We start from the raw sequence: 10,000 nt of genomic DNA on the forward strand, positions 1-10,000 counted from the left end.
TGTATATATGAATATGTATATGTAATATATGTAATATATAAATATATATATGTTATATATAAATATATATGTATATATGTATATATGTAATATATAAATACATGTATATATGTAATATATAAAAATATGTACATATGTAATATATATCTATATATATATATGTAATATATAAATATATATGTACATGTGTAATATATATCTATATATATATATGTAATATATGAATATATATGTATATATGTAATATTTAAATATATATGTATATATGTAATATATAAATATATATGTAAATATGTAATATAAAAATATATATGTAATATATAAATATATATGTATATATGTAATATATAAATATATATGTATATATGTAATATATAAATATATATATATATGTTATATATAAATATATATGTATATATGTAATATATAAATATATTTATAAATGTATATATGTAATATATAAATATATGTATATATATGTAATATATAAATATATCTATATATATGTAATATATAAATATATCTATATATATGTAATATATAAATATATCTATATATATGTAATATATAAATATATCTATATATATATGTAATATATAAATATATCTATATATATGTAATATATAAATATATCTATATATATGTAATATATAAATATATCTATATATATGTAATATATAAATATATCTATATATATATGTATATATGTAATATATAAATATATATATATATATATATATGTATATATGTAATATATAAATATATATGTATATATGTAATATATAAATATATATGTATATATGTAATATATAAATATATATGTATATATGTAATATATAAATATATATGTATATATGTAATATATAAATATATATGTATATATGTAATATATAAATATATATGTATATATGTAATATATAAATATATATGTATATATGTAATATATAAATATATATGTATATATGTAATATATAAATATATATGTATATATGTAATATATAAATATATATGTATATATGAAATATATATGTATATATGAAATATATAAATATATATATATATATGAAATATATAAATATATATGTATATATGAAATATATAAATATATATGTATATATGTAATATATAAATATATGTGTATATATGTAATATATAAATATATGTGTATATATGAAATATATAAATATATATGTATATATGTAATATATAAATAAATGTGTATATATGTAATATATAAATATATGTGTATATATGTAATATATAAATATATGTGTATATATGTAATATATCAATATATATGTATATATGTAATATATCAATATATATGTATATATGTAATATATCAATATATATGTATATACGTAATATATCAATATATATGTATATACGTAATATATCAATATATATGTATATACGTAATATATCAATATATATGTATATACGTAATATATCAATATATATGTATATACGTAATATATCAATATATATGTATATACGTAATATATCAATATATATGTATATACGTAATATATCAATATATATGTATATACGTAATATATCAATATATATGTATATACGTAATATATCAATATATATGTATATACGTAATATATCAATATATATGTATATACGTAATATATCAATATATATGTATATACGTAATATATCAATATATATGTATATACGTAATATATCAATATATATGTATATACGTAATATATCAATATATATGTATATACGTAATATATCAATATATATGTATATACGTAATATATCAATATATATGTATATACGTAATATATCAATATATATGTATATACGTAATATATCAATATATATGTATATACGTAATATATCAATATATATGTATATACGTAATATATCAATATATATGTATATACGTAATATATCAATATATATGTATATACGTAATATATCAATATATATGTATATACGTAATATATCAGTATATATGTATATACGTAATATATCAGTATATATGTATATACGTAATATATCAATATATATGTATATACGTAATATATCAATATATATGTATATACGTAATATCATATATATGATATACTAATATATCAATATATATGTATATACGTAATATATCAATATATATGTATATACGTAATATATCAATATATATGTATATACGTAATATATAAATATATATTATATTTTATATATGTAATATAAAAATATTGTATATATTTATATAAAATATAAATATTATATATTAATATATATTATATTTTTTAAATGAAAATAATAATAAATATATATTTTTTAAAATATATATTATATAATATTATATTAAAATAATATTATGTATATATTAATATTTAAAAAATATTATTTTTAAATTATTATATAATATTATATTTTAATTTATAAAATATATAAATTTTAAAAAAATTAAATATTATATTTAAATATAAAATTTATATTATATTTTAAAATTAAAAATATATATATAAAATATATATTTTATAAAAATATATATTAAATTTTTAATATATAAATTTTATTTTATATTTATATATTTATATTATTTTTATATATTTTAAATATATAAATATAAATATTTTAAATTTTATATTATATTTTATATAGGGTATAATTTTATAAAAATATTTTAAATATAAAATGTATATAAAATATATTTAATATTATTTTTTAAATAAAAAATAATTTTTTATATGAAATAAATAATATTTATATATTTTTATATTAATATATATATATAAATATAATATAAATATTATAAATTTTATAAAAATATATTTTTATAAAATAAATGTATAAATATTAATTTTATTTTATATAAAATATATTTTATAATTTAATATATATTTTTTAAAAATTTTTATTATATATATTTATAAATATATATATTTATATATTTTTATAAAAATATATAATAATTAATATATAAAATTTTTTATATTTTAATAATTTATATTTTTATATTTTAATATATAAAAAATTTATATAAAATATAAAATTTTATGATATATAAAAATAAATTTTATATATAAAAAATTAAAAATAAATATTATATATAAATATTTTATATATAAAAAAATAAAATAAAAATTATAGTATATATTAATAATATATAAATTTTTATATATATATATTAATATATAATATAAATATATTTTATATATATAAATATTTTATATGAAAATTTTAAAAATATATTTTAATTTTAATATATAAATAATATATTATATATTAAATAAAAATATATATTAAAATTTAAAATATAAAAATAATATTTTATTTATATATTAAAAATATATATATATAAAATATAAAAATTTTAAATGTTTAAATATATATAATTTATAAAAAAATATTATATTTTAAAATTAAAAAATATTTTAAAATTATTAATATATAAATATATATGAATTTAAATATAAAAATATATTTTAATTTTAAAATAAATATATAAAATTTTATATAAATATATAAATTTTTTATAAAATATATATATTTTATATATAATATAAATAATATTAATTTTAAATATGTAATATATAAATATAAAAATTTTAATATTTTTATGTATAAGAAAAAAATTATATTTATATATATATATAATAAAATATTTTAATTTTTAATATAAAATTTAATATTTTAATATAAAAAATTTTATATATATATAAAAAAATATATAAATTTTAATATAAAATATAATTTTATATGTATAAAATATATTTTATATAAAATATAAAATATATAAATTTTAATATATAATATATTTTAAAATTTTAAAATAGATAAATATATTTTAATTTTAATATATAAAATATATAATTTTGTATATATATTATATTTTATAATGATATAAAATAATATATATTATAAATTTATATATAAAATATATAAATTTATAATATAAAATTAATTTTAAAATATAAAATATTTTATTTTTAATATAAAATATATTTTAAATTAAATATAATATATTTTATATACCACATTTCTCTGGCAGCTTTGGTTAATGAAGTAGCATTAGCATGTTTGGGTGAGAATAACAAAAAAGGATATTTAACCCACTACCGACGGACATGACATGTACGGAGATGTCACGCCACTGTGGCTTTACTTGTTTAATTGTTTTTCACATAGATGGCCTCACTTGGACCCAGTTATAGTAATGCCTGTCTTGCCCTTTTTCAACCTTTTTTATTGATTTACAATAATATATTTGACTTATCTTATTTTGCTGCTATTTATGTTTAATAAATTTGGTTAATTATAAGTTTATAATAAAAAACAACATCAATGTTTATAGCACTGGTAAAAAATATGTTTTTCCTGCCAATTCAAGGAAAGGTGAAATCAGGTTATGTCACAAGATCTACCAATTGACTTTTTTTGTGGCTAAGCACTAGCAGAGCCATCTATGTACTGAGACATTTCACAAAAATAAAAAAAAAATAAGCACAGCATTTTCCCCATTTTTTATTAATTTTCCCCGGCAGTATTGAGTTAAGATCATCCCACAAGTCTGGCATGTTTCTTCTTTGTTATGAGGCAAGGGGAGTAAAATGGAGTTTGTTGTTTTGTTATACACCTAAGAAATCATTAAACCTTCCAGCTGTTTGTTACCTTCCAATGTAAAGAAAAGCTCTGGTTTTCCCAATTTCACCTTATTTTATTTACCAACTTTGTTGAGTGCTTCATTCTACACAACTAGAAAAACCTATATTCATTGTGATATGTGAAGAATATAGCATCGATAGTCACAGTTTTACCCCTGGTGAATGAAAGAAAAATGAGGATAAATTGTTAAAACCATTTAAATTAAATGTTTAAGGAAATAGAATATGTATTTATATATACAAGTATCTAGATGTCATGAATTAGTAACAAAACATTATACAGTTTCATTCAACTTGCTACATTCCAGTCACAAGAATCAATTGGTGGAAAAACACATTTGTTAGGGCTGTATCTTGGTTGTGCTTTGGAAACTTTGCCAAACATTCCAGACGGTCCACTGAGAAAAATTAAATGGCTAGTGCAGGACTAGTCCGGTGCTCCTACCCTTGCTGTAGGTAAAGCCAGAGGCAAGGCCATATCCTATACACATATAATTTTTGTATTGCTTTGATGCTTTAACTTATACATTCATGAACTGTTGACAAGAAATAATTTCATCTACTAGAGTGATGACATAAAAATGATACATTTATGTTAAATTATTTGAACCAAAATATATGAAAAGCATTTTTTAACTTTCAAATACAATAGTGCTCCCCCTTTCACCAGATCAAATGGGCACCAGGGCACAGACAGACCCTCTCCCCCTGGTCTGGTACCAGATATGCTGTGAATACTACATAACTCTAATCGTTAATGTAAAAGCCTCAAGAAAAAAAGTGTGCCAGTTTTTGACAGGCTGTTCATTATAAAATAAAGTCAGAAATAACAAATAAGACAAGAAGTTAACATTTTGTGATTGGAGGTGGATTTCAGGGTTTATATAGGAATGTAAAAATTATATGCATAAAGGTTTTTCTCTCAGACCAAAAACTGTGATATTAAATTTTCCCTTTTTTCCCAGTTCTTCCCCAAAAGTCTGTTCTCCTGAATGAAAAGACCCGAGTCACCCTCTGCAAAATGAAAATGGAGTACCCAAAAGTGCGTTTCGCGATGAATCATCGGTGGATGGAGCTTCCATGTGAGAGGTGAAAACTTGAAAGCAAATTGTGTTTTTGTGTTTTATATATGTATATATATAATATATTATATATATATAGATATTTTTATATATATATTTTTGTATATATATATTTTTATATATATATTATATTTAGATATATTTATATATATGTTATTATATATATATATATATATTTATATATATAGATAATATATGTATATATTATATTTATTATATATATATATATTGGTATATATATATGTAATATATATATAGATTGGTATTTATATATATATAGGTATATATATGTGTATATATATAATATATATTATATATATATATATAGGTATATATATGTATATATTTATATATAGTATATTTTATATAGGTATATTTTATTATATATATATATAGGTATATATATAGGTATTATATATATTATATATATATATATATATATATATATAGGTATATATATGTATATGTATATATAATATATTTTATGTATATATATATAATAATATATATATGTATATATTTATATTTATATTTATATTTATATATATTTATAGGTATATATATATATTTATATACCTATATGTATTATATATATAGATTATATATATTTATTATATATACTATATATACCTATATATATTATATATATATATATAGATACCTATATATATATCTATATATATAGGTTATATATATATATAGGTATATTATATATTTATTTATTTTATGGTATATATATATATTTTTATATATATTTATATATATAAGGTATAATATTTATATATATTTTTATATATAGATTATATGTATATATTTATATATATGTTATATGTATATATATATTATATTATATATATATATAGGTATATATTAATATTTATGTATATATATTAGGTATATATATATATATTTATTTATATATATATTAGGTATATATATATTTATATATATATATTTAGTATATATATATTTTTTTATATATTATATATAGGTATTATATATATATATATATATATATATATATATATATATATATATATATTTATGTATACATATATAGTTATATATTTATTTATTATATATATAGGTTATATATATATATAAATAAATATATATGTAATTTTTAGATTTATTTATAGGTATAGATATATATATATTGTATTTAGGTATATATATTTATATATATATATATCTGTTATAGGTTATATATATATTTATAAATATATATATTTATTATATATATATAGGTATATAGGTATATATATATATATTTATATATGTATATAGTATATATATTTTTTTAAATATATATATATATATATATTATTTTTGGTTTTTTTATATATATTGGTATTATATTTATTTTTAAATTATATATTTATAGGTATATATATATATATAGGTATATATATATATTATATATATAGGTATATATATGATATTTATATATTTATTTATATTGGTATATATATATATTTTTAGGTATATATTTTTCTATAAATTTATAGGTTTATATATATATATAGGTATTTATATATAAAATATTTTTTTTGGGTAGATATATATATATATATTATATTATATATATATATATATATGGTATATATATTTATAGGTATATATATAGGTATATATATAGGTTTAATAATTGGATTTTATTTTTTTATATATATATATATTTATTATATTTTTTTTAATATTTTGGGTATATATATAGGTATATTATAGGTATAAAAAATATTATATATTATATTATAGGTTTATATATATTTTTTTTATATATAGTTATATATATAGGTTAATATTTATTATATATATATATTTATATTTAGTGGTTATATATATTTATATATTTATATATTTATTTTATTTTTTGGGTATATAGGTATATATATATTTAGTTATATATATAGGTATTAATATATTTTTATTTTATATTTTTTTTATTAGGTATAATTTAGGTTTTTTATTTTGGTATATATATATATAGTTATATATTTATATATTATTTATAGTATATATATAGTATTTATATATTTATTTAGTTTATATTTATATTTTTATATATATATATATAAGGTTATTTTTGGTATATATTTTATATATATAGTTAATATATATTTTTTTTTTTTTTTTTTATATGTTTATTTATATTATATATTTATATATATTAATATTTATATTATATGGGTTTTTTATATATTTATAGGTATTTTTTATATATATATGGGTTTTTATATATATATATGGGTTTTATATATATATTTTTATATATTTATATTTTTAATATATATTAGGTTTTTTTTATTTATTATATTATATTTATTATTTATATATATATATAGGTATTATATATATATTATATTATTTTTTATTTTATATATATATTTATATAGGTATTATTTATGTATATATATTATATATATTTATAGGTTTTATATTTTTTTAATATTATATTGGTATATATATATATTTATATATATATATATATATATAGGGTTTTATATATATTTTAGTATATATATTTTTTATATAGATATATTTTGGGTATTTATAATGTATTTTTATATATTATTTATATAGGTATATATATATTATTTTATATGTTATATATACTTTTATACTATTTTTTTTTTTTTTTTTTTTTTTTTTTTTAAATATATTTTTTTTTTTTTATATTTATATAATTATATATATATGTATATATATATTTTATTTATATATTTGTTATGTATATATATAGATATATAAATAGGTTTTATATATTTTATTATTTTTATATATATATTAATTTTTTTTTTATATATATTTTTTATATATATATGTTATATATATATTTTTCTTATTTATTATATACATATATATAGGTATATATATTTTTTTTTATAATATATACATATAATATTTACCTTATATTTATATTATATATATATATTCTTTATATATATGTATTATATATACCTATTATATATTATTTTTTTATATATATATATTAATTTTATTTTATTTTTATTTATATTTATTTTTTATATTATATCTATATTATGTATATAATAGATATTTGATATATATATGTATTATATTTTATATATTTTTATATTTTTTTTTTTTTTTGTTTATTTTTTTTTTATTATTTTTTTATATTTTTTTGTTATTTTTAAAATTTTTTTTATTTTAGTTAAAATTTTATATATTTTATTTTTATATATTTTTGTATAAAATTTTATATATTTTATATAGATTTTTTGTATATATATTTTTTGTTTATATATATATTTTTTTTTTTTTTGGTTATATATATTTTTTGTATTATATATTTTGGTTTTATATATTTTTGTATAAAATATTTTTGTATATATAAAAAAGGTATTTAAAATTTTTGTATTTTTATTTTTGTATATATTTTTATTTTTGTATATATTTTTTTTTGTTTTATATAAAAAAAAAAAAGGTAAAATTTATATTTTTAGATATTTATATATATTTTTTATATTTTTTATATTTTATATATATATCCCCTATAATATATATATAATATATTATATATTATTTTTATATTTTAACCTATATATATTAATACCTTATATATATATATATATATATATTTATATATATATATATATACCTATATATATATGATATATTTATATATATATTATATATATATACCTATTATATATATATATTTTTTATATATTATATACCTTTTTTATATATATATATATATATATATATTATATATATATAACCTATTTATTTTATATATATATATTATAATATATATTTATATATACCTATATATATAATTCATATATATATATTATATACTATATATATATATATATATATAATATATATTTATATTTATATATATATACCTATATATATTTATATATATATATATATATCTATATACTAATATATATATATATATATATATATATATATATATATACTATATATTTTATATATGTATATACCTATATATTTATATATATATTTATATATATATACTATATTATATATATATATATATATATATTATTTATTTATATATATATACCTATATATATATATTTTTAAAATCCCAAATTATATAGATATTTTATATATATATATATACCTATATATATATATATATATATCCCTATTATATATTTATTTTTTTTTTTATATAATAATACCTATATATATATGATATATATATATATATTATATATATATTACCATATATATATCTATATAATTTTAAAGTTAATAAATTTTTATATATACCTTATTTTATTATAT

At 11.6% G+C, this 10,000-nt stretch overlaps 1 protein-coding gene across 3 annotated transcripts in view; it reads left to right on the top strand.

The window, feature by feature from the left end:
* Positions 1–10,000, top strand: part of LOC125039254 (prolyl endopeptidase-like) — a 43,019-nt gene that overhangs the window by 6,901 nt on the left and 26,118 nt on the right. The gene's annotated exons all lie outside the window — the stretch shown is intronic.

This window comes from Penaeus chinensis, chromosome 27, assembly GCF_019202785.1.
Source record: "Penaeus chinensis breed Huanghai No. 1 chromosome 27, ASM1920278v2, whole genome shotgun sequence".
Taxonomy (NCBI): Eukaryota; Metazoa; Arthropoda; class Malacostraca; order Decapoda; family Penaeidae; genus Penaeus; species Penaeus chinensis.